Consider the following 8245-nt stretch of genomic DNA (forward strand, 5'->3'; position numbering starts at 1 on the left):
TTTTTTTGAGACAGAGTTTTGCTGTGTTGCCAGGCTCCAGGCTGGAGTGCAGTGGTGTGATCTTGGCTCACTGCAACCTCCACCTCCTGGGTTCAAGCAATTCTTCTGCCTCAGTCTCCTGAGCAGCTGGGACCACAGGCGTGCGCCACCATGCCCAGCTAATTTTTGTATTTTTTAGTAGAGATGAGGTTTCACCATGTTGGCCAGGATGGGCTCGATATCCTGACCTTGTGATCTGCCTGCCTCAGCCTCCCAAAGTGCTGGGATTACAGGCCTGAACCACCGCACCCGGCCCTGGCTGTCTCTTTTTTAGGACACTTGTTGTCTCCCTGAAAAGCAACTGCACTTTTTTGACATTTGCCGTCTGCATAGAGTTCACAGGCCCTCCACACCTCTATCTTCAAATCTGTTTTGCTTTCATCTCATATCTTTCCAGGCCTCCCTCTCCGCATCAATCAGTAGATACTGTCTTTTTCCACAGGATATCTAAGTCTTAAGTTTCTCTTCTACTTCCTGACCAACCTCTTACTATTATTGCCGAAATTTTCTTTCTTCTTCTTCTTTTTTTTTTTTTTAAAGACGGGGTTTCACCATGTTGGTCAGGCTGGTCTTGAACTCCCGACCTCAGGTGATCCATCTGCCTTGGCCTCCATATTGCCGACATTTTCTTGCCCGGGAAACCTCCAGAGTGGCTCCTCTAACCCATCCCGGACATCCCGAGCGGGAAAATCTTGCTACATTCTCAAGAACCAGAAGAAGGGTCCTAGCCAAAGGGTAAGATGGAGGCAGTGTTGCCTAGCGGTGAGAGAGCCTGGGGGCAGGGGAGTGTGTACGCAGGTTGGTCTTTGACTCAATATAGTACAAGCTCAGTCTTCATCTCAGCCACAGTCGGCCTAAGTAAGAAAGTAGGTCACCCCAGCCCTCCCGAGGCTGTGGGCAGGGTGCAGAGGTCAGACTTCAGGGAAGTCCAAGGGGCGTTTTAAGTAGTGAGAAGGCCAAGGCCAGGAGGGTGGATGCAGAAAAAATTTGCACCCTGGCTCAGACCTTCCCGTGTGGCCCAAACCTCCACTCGTGGCCCGTGCCCTGCTGCTAGACGCCCTGACCCCCGCACCCGGAGGCCTTGCTCCCCGCCTGTGCCCAGGCCAGGCCTGGGACTCCATTCCTGCCTCCCGCTCACCTCCAGACTGCAGTCGCCGCCGCCGTTGGGCCGTGGCTCCGAAGGCGGGCTCCGGGCTCCTCCAACCTGGGGGCCGAGCCCGGACCCCAGACGGGGACTCGCGCCGGACCGGCCGGGTCCCCGGCGGTGCGGGCGGGGTGGGAACCCCGGGGGATCCCGGGAAGGGAGGGGGTCCCGGGCCGGGGCCGGGGGTGGGGTCTGGCACCGGAGCTTTCAGTTTGTTCCGCTGTTTGAAACTGGCGCCGGCGGAGCGTTAAGGTCACGTGACGGAACGTCGCCAATCGGCGCCCGCTTGTCTCGGCATTCCGGGCTGGAACGCGGCGCGGTCTGACAGGAGCGGCGGCCCCGGCCGGCCCGGGCTGGTAAGGCGGCCCGCTGGCCTGTTCTTGGGGGAAGAGGTGGCCGTGAGGCCGGGGAGGGGCCGGGGGGGTCTCCGCGGCGTGGGTGGGCGAGCGGAGGGACAGTTTGGGGACGCGCGGAGCGGAGTGACCTAGTCACGTCAGGCGACACGCCCCCGTCTCCCCTCAGGCTGTCTGCTCCCCTTTTCAAATGTCGGCTTTACTTGATTTCCTTCCTAGGGGAAATCGTACCCCATTTTCCTACAGCTAACGATTGTTTGCTCCCCCCGATTAGCCTGAGGGTTCTTTGAGGGATGCGTGTGATCTCACCTTTCTTCCATCTTGGAAAAAATGTCGGCATCTTGAGCCCCACGTGAGCGCGAAATGTTCCTGTCTTTTGCCCCTCCCAAAGCTAAGCCTTCGGGTATAACAGACTGTAGTGCTTTATTTATTTACTTAGTCAACCGGTCTAGTTGAACAACTGCTATGTGCCAGGCATCGCTAGGCCCTGGACGTACAATGGCAGACAAGGTTCTTAACTTCTCTTGGACTCACAGCCCAATCCTGGGAGACAGGCTCAGACATTTTTAAGGAATCAAATAAACAAATGTGGGCTGGGTACGGTGGCTCACGCCTGTAATCCCAGCACTTTAGGAGGCCGAGGCGGGTGGATGCCTTGAGATCACGAGTTCAAGACCATCCTGACCAACATGGCGAAACCGCTTCTCTACTAAAAATTAGGCGGGTGTGGTGGTGCGTGCCTGTAGTCCCAGCTACTCTGGAGGCTGAGGTGGGAGGATCACCTGAGCCTGAGAGGTGGAGGTTATGGTAAAGTGTGTTCATACCATTACACTTCACCTGGACAGAGGAAGTGACAGAGGGAGACATCATCTTCAAAACAAACAAACACACAAAAGTGAAATTACAGCTGTAAAGTGAAACAGTAGAGGTTAATGATACTTTGAGTATCTACAGTAAGGAGATCTTGAGAGGTAGGACCGGAAAGGCTTTTCTCATGAGAGCTTGGTGTGAGATCTGGTGCCTTTTACAAAGAAAGGAGGGAACCTCCATAAGCAGAGGGAATCAGGTGTGCAAAGGCTGCATAGCAGGAGTAAGCACGATAAGTATAGGCTAAGGAATACCTGAGGGGTTTGAGCTAATCAACCTGAGTGGAGTGTGGCGTGAGGTGAAGCTGGAGGCAGAGGAAGCAGGCCTTAGCCATACTGAGAAGTTTTGTGCTTATCCAAGAATTAAAGCAAACCAATCATAAGCTTTAAGCAGAAGTGAACTGAGGTCAGATTTGCATTTTAAAAGGTCCCTCTACAGCAGGGTTTGCTAGAGTGGATTAGGGCAGACGAGTTGGATATTGCAATACTCCAGGCAAGAACTGCTTGAACTTGAAAAAGGTTGTCAGAGAGAGAGGAAGAAAGGAAGGAAACAGAGTGAAAAAGGGGCATTATGAAACGTGTTTAAGAGGTAAAGTTGACAGGGCTTGATGGTGGGTTGGATGGGAGGTGAGAGATAGAAGTGTCAAGATATTTGGCTGCATAACTGAAAGAGTAATGACACCATTCCCTGACCAAGAGCCCTGGAAGATAATCACTTTGGCCAAGCGGTGGGGGTGGGGTTGCCGGGGAATGATTGTGAATTCAGTTTTTGTTTTTTACTACAAAGCAACGCTCAGAGTGACTTCAGTTTTTTTGTTTTTGTTTGAGACGGAGTCTCACTCTGTTGCCAGACTGGAGTGCAGTGGTGAGATATAGGCTCACAGCCACCTCCGCCTCCTGGGTTCAAGCGATTCTCTTGCCTCAGCTTCCCAAGTAGCTGGGATTACAGGCACGTGCCACCACACCTAGCTAATTTTTATATTTTTAGTAGAGATGGGTTTCACCATGTTGGCCAGGATGGTCTCGATCTCCTGACCTCGTGATCTGCCTGCCTCAGCCTCCCAAAGTGCTGGGATTACAGGCGTGAGCCACCTTGCCCGGCGGAGTTCAGTTTTTTAAAAAAATTTTATATATTTATTTTTATTTATCTTTTTATTTTTTAGAGACAGGGTCTTGCTCTGTCCCCCAGGCTGAAGTCCAGTGTCATGACCTTGGCTTACTATAGCTTCAGCCTCCTGGGCTTAGGTGATCCTCCCACCTCAGCCTCCTGAATGGCTGGGACTACAGGCACATGCCACTTTGCCCAGCTAATTTTTGTATTTTTTTGTAGAGACAAGGTCTCACTCTTGCCCAGATTGATCTTGAACTCTTGGGCTCAAGTGATCCTCCCACCTTCACCTCCTAAAATGCTGGCGTTACAGGTGTGAACCAATGCATCTGGCCAAGTTCAATTTTAAACTTGTTGAATTTTTTTTTTCTTTTCTTTTTTTGAAACAAGGTTCTGGCTCTGTCGCCCAGGCTGGAGTGCAGTGGTGCGACCTTGGCTCACTGCAAACTTCGCCTCCCGGGCTCAAGTGATCTGTCAACCTCAGCTTCCTGAGTACCTAGGATTACAGATGCCCAACACCAAGCGCACCTGATTTATTGTATTTTTTGTAGAGTTCTGGTTTCGCTATGTTGCCCAGGCCGTTCTTAAACTCATGAGCTCAAGCAATCCGCCTGCCTTGGCCTCTGAAAGTGCTGGGATTACAGGCGTGAGCCACTGCGCTCAGCCTTAAACATGTTGAATTTGAGGTGCATCTGAAATATCTAGTTGCCGTTCAGGTAGGTAATGGGATATTTGGGTCCTAAACTTAAGGAATTCTAAAATGAGTATGTAAATATTGAAGTCATCTACTTAGAGGTGGTTACGGAAATACGGGTAGATGAGTTTGCCTAAGAAAAGTATATAGAGTGAGAACAGCTCCAAAGCACAACCAGAGGGGAAGGACTTAGATACCAGAATGAATTGACCACTAATTAGAGCAGAAAGAAGATAGATGCTGATATGCATAGGTTTATATGTTTGCTTTCTGGAAAATCAGAGTATTTCCTTTGATGTCTTCTATATTCGTTGTCAAGTAGGGAGTAAAATCATTTGTTAACACAAAAGGGGTGTTCTGACATTCTAAGAAAGTGGGCAGGGTGTGGTGATTCACACCTGTAATTCTAGCACTTTGGGAGGCTGAGGCAGGAGAATCACTTGAACCCAGGAGTTCAAGACCAGCCTGGACAACATAGCAAGACCCCATCTCTAAAAAAAATAAAATAAGAAACCAGCCAGGTGTGGTGGTGCTTGTCTATAGTCCCAGCTCTTCAGGAGCCTAAAGCAAGAGGATCTCTTGAGCCCAGGAGTTTGAGACTGCAGTGAGTTATGATCATGTTACTGTAGTCCAGTCTGGACAACAGAGCAGGAACCCATCTCTAACAATAATTTTAAAAATTAAAATAAAAATTTTCAGCCTGGATGTGGTGGCTCAGGCCTGTAATCCCAGCATTTTCAGAGGCTAAGGTGGGCAGATCACCTGAGGTCAGGAGTTCAAGACCAGCCTGGCCAACATGGCGAAACCCCATCTCTACTAAAAAATATAACAATTAGCTGGGCATGGTGATGGATACCTGTAATCCCAGCTACTCAGGAGACTGAGGCAGGAGAATCACTTGAACCTGGGAAGCAGAGGTTACAGTGAGTCTAGATTGCACAACTGCACTCCAGCCTGGGCAACAGAGTGAGACTTCATTTCAAAACTTACAAAAATTTCCACCTTTTTTTTTTCTTTTTTTGAGATAGGGTCTGTCTGTCACCCAGGCTAGAGTGTAGTAGCATGATCATAGCTCACTGCATCTTCAGACTCCTGGGCTCAAGTGATCCTCCCACCTCAGCCTCCCAAATAGCTGAGACTACAGGTGTGTCCCACCATGTCCAACTAATTATTCTTTTAAATTTTTAGTCAAGACGTGGGCTCACTATGTTGCCCAGGGTGGTCTTGAACTCTTGGCCTCAAGCAGTCCTCCCACCTCAGCCTCCTAAAGTTCTGGGATTACAGGCATGAGCTACTGCACCTAGCTTGGAGAAGTTTTAAGATAATCTTTGTGGAGAATGAGTTGATCAAGGAAACAGGATTGCTAAGCAACGTACCCATTTGAAGCTGATGACTTTCAGCAAGTCATGAATTTCAACACTATAGCCGTTGCTACCACTGTCATCTTTCTGCTGGATTTCTATGGTAGCTTTTTGTTTGTTTGTTTTCCAGACGAAATCTTGCTCTGTTGCCCAGGCTGGAGTGCAGTGGCGCTTGGCTCTCTGCAACCTCCACCTCCCAGGTTCAAGCAATTCTCCTGTCTCAGCCTCCCAAGTAGCTGGGATTATAGGTGTATGCCACGATGCCTGGCTAATTTTTGTATTTTTAGTAGAGATGGGTTTCCCCATGTTGGCCAGGTAGTGTTGAACTCCTCCTGACCTCAAGTGATCTGCCTGCCTCGACCCCACAAAGTGCTGGTACTACAGGCGTGAACCACCACATCCGGCCTCTCTATACTTTTTATCCCTTTCCAACTAGAATGTAAGCACCACAATGGCAGAGGCTTTATTTTATTCTCTGGTATATATTTTCAGCACCTGGAACAGTGCCTAGCACACAGTAAGCACTCAGTAAATATTTTCAAGTGAGTGAATGAACAAATAGATGTATTTGTATTTTGTGTTCTTCATAAGGTGTTAGTTCCTTGAGAATAGAGACTTTGTCCTTTTTTTCTTTACCTGTAATTCTACTGCCTAATTATGTAAGTCAAAGCATGGTTTTTGTTGTTGTTGATTGAATGGATTATGAACGTATAGAACCAACCTACTCCGTTGTGTGACTTTCCAGCATGTTCAGCTGCACCTCTAATTTACTTCTCTACCTATTGCATTCAACCTTGTGCCCTACCATTCCACTGAAGCAGCTCTTATTAACGTTGATCTGGGGCAGGCGTGGTGGCTCATGCCTATATTCCCAACACTTTGCGTGGCCGAAGCAGGATTACTTGAGCCCAGGAGTTCGAGACTAGTCTGGGCAACAAAGCAAGACTCTATCTCTAAAAAAAATAGTAAAACTTTTTAAAAAAGATGCTCAAGGCACCTTGTAAGAAAAGTCGGGTTGGAGAGGAGTGCGGAAAAAGGAAACAGGGAACTCAGAAGGCTACCAGAAGCGCCAGGCATGGTGACTCATACTTGTAATCCCAGCACTTTGGGAGGCCTAGGCGGGTAGATCAGTTGAGGTCAGGAGTTCAAGACCAGGTTGGCCAAAATGGTGAAACCCCATCTCTACTTAAAATATAAAAATTAGCCGGACCTGGTGGCAGGCAACTATAATCCCAGCTACTTGGGAGGCTGAGGCAGGAGAATCGCTTGAATCTGAGAGGCGGAGGTTGCAGTGAACCAAGATTGAGCTACTGCACTTCAGCCTGGGTGAAAGAGTGAGACTCTGTCTCAAAAGATAAAAGTACAGAGAGTCAAATAAGACAAGGGTTTGAGTTGACTGTTATTTTAGACATAGTTGTTAGGGAATGCCTATCTGAAGAATTACTGGTAATCTCAGCAATTTGGAAGGTAGAGGAGGGAAGGATTGCTTGAGCCCAGGAGTTTGAGACCAGCCTAGGCAACACAAGGAGACCTCGTCTCTACAAAAAATTAAAAAAAAAAAAAAAAAAGCCAGATGCAATGTGCTCACTTGTAGTTCCAGCTACTCAGGAAGCTGATGTGGAGGATTGCTTGGGCTGTAGAGGTTGAGGCTGCAATGATCCATGATCACACCACTGCATTCCAGCCTGGGTGACACAGCGAGACTCCATCTCAAAAAAAAAAGGACAAAGAAAACCTGGAGTGTGGTGGCTCGCATCTGTAATCCCAGCACTTTGGGAGGCTGAGGTGGGCAAATCGCATGAGCTCAGGAATTCAAGACTAGCCTGGACAACACGACAAAACCCTCTCTCTACAAAAAATACAAAAATTAGCCAGTGTTGTGGCATAGTCCCAGCTACTTGGGAGGCTGAGGTGGGATGATCACCTGAGTCTGGGAGCTCAAAGCTGTAGTGAGCTGTGATTGTGCCACCGTATTCTAGCCTATGTGACAGATAAGACCCAGTCTCAAAAAATAATAATAATAATAAAGAACACTGGCTGGCTGGATACTTGATAATGTTAAGGAGTTTATGTTTTTATTTAGTCATATTAATGGGAATGATAGAACATACTTTTTTTTTTTTTTTTTGAGATGGAGTTTCGCTCTTCTTGCCCATGCTGGAGTGCAATGGTGCAATCTCGGCTCACCGCAACCTTTGCCTCCTGGGTTTGAGCGATTCTCCTGCCTCAGCCTCCTGAGTAGCTGGGATTATAGGCATGCTCCACCATGTCCGGCTAATTTTGTATTTTTAGTAGAGATGGGGTTTCTCCACGTTGGTCAGTCTGGTCTTGAACTCCCAACCTGTGGTGATCTACCTGTGGTGATCTGCCTTCCTCGGCCTTCCAAAGTGCTAGGATTACAGGCATGACCCACTGAGCCCGGCCAATAGAACATATTTTCTTCAAAATAATGCAGGGGTAGAAGAAGTGGCTAGGGGTATAGATGAGTCAAGATTAGCCTGGTTGATAGTTATTGGAGCTGGATGTTTGGTACACAGGGCACATTATTATATTATTCAGTCTACTTTAGTGTGTATTTGATGTTATCTAGAGTTAAAAATTTTTTAAAAAGCCAGCTGGGATCAAATTGTTCTGCTTGAAAATCTGCCATGACTACTCAGGATAAAGTCCAAACTCATAT

General features: G+C 48.0%; 2 protein-coding genes across 2 annotated transcripts in view; one reads left to right on the forward strand and one right to left on the reverse strand.

Moving 5' to 3' along the window:
- FOXM1 (forkhead box M1) overlaps window positions 1-1459 on the reverse strand; it is a 19085-nt gene extending 17626 nt beyond the window's left edge. The window contains exon 1 of the mRNA XM_037744860.1: window positions 1178-1459. The gene's annotated coding sequence lies outside the window, so the exon portion shown is untranslated. The remainder of the gene's footprint in view (window positions 1-1177) is intronic.
- Window positions 1450-8245, forward strand: part of RHNO1 (RAD9-HUS1-RAD1 interacting nuclear orphan 1) — a 17717-nt gene continuing 10921 nt past the window's right edge. Inside the window, exon 1 of the mRNA XM_017546053.2 lies at window positions 1450-1539. The gene's annotated coding sequence lies outside the window, so the exon portion shown is untranslated. The remainder of the gene's footprint in view (window positions 1540-8245) is intronic.

Source organism: Cebus imitator, unplaced genomic scaffold (assembly GCF_001604975.1).
Source record: "Cebus imitator isolate Cc_AM_T3 unplaced genomic scaffold, Cebus_imitator-1.0 Scaffold187, whole genome shotgun sequence".
Classification (NCBI taxonomy): Eukaryota; Metazoa; Chordata; class Mammalia; order Primates; family Cebidae; genus Cebus; species Cebus imitator.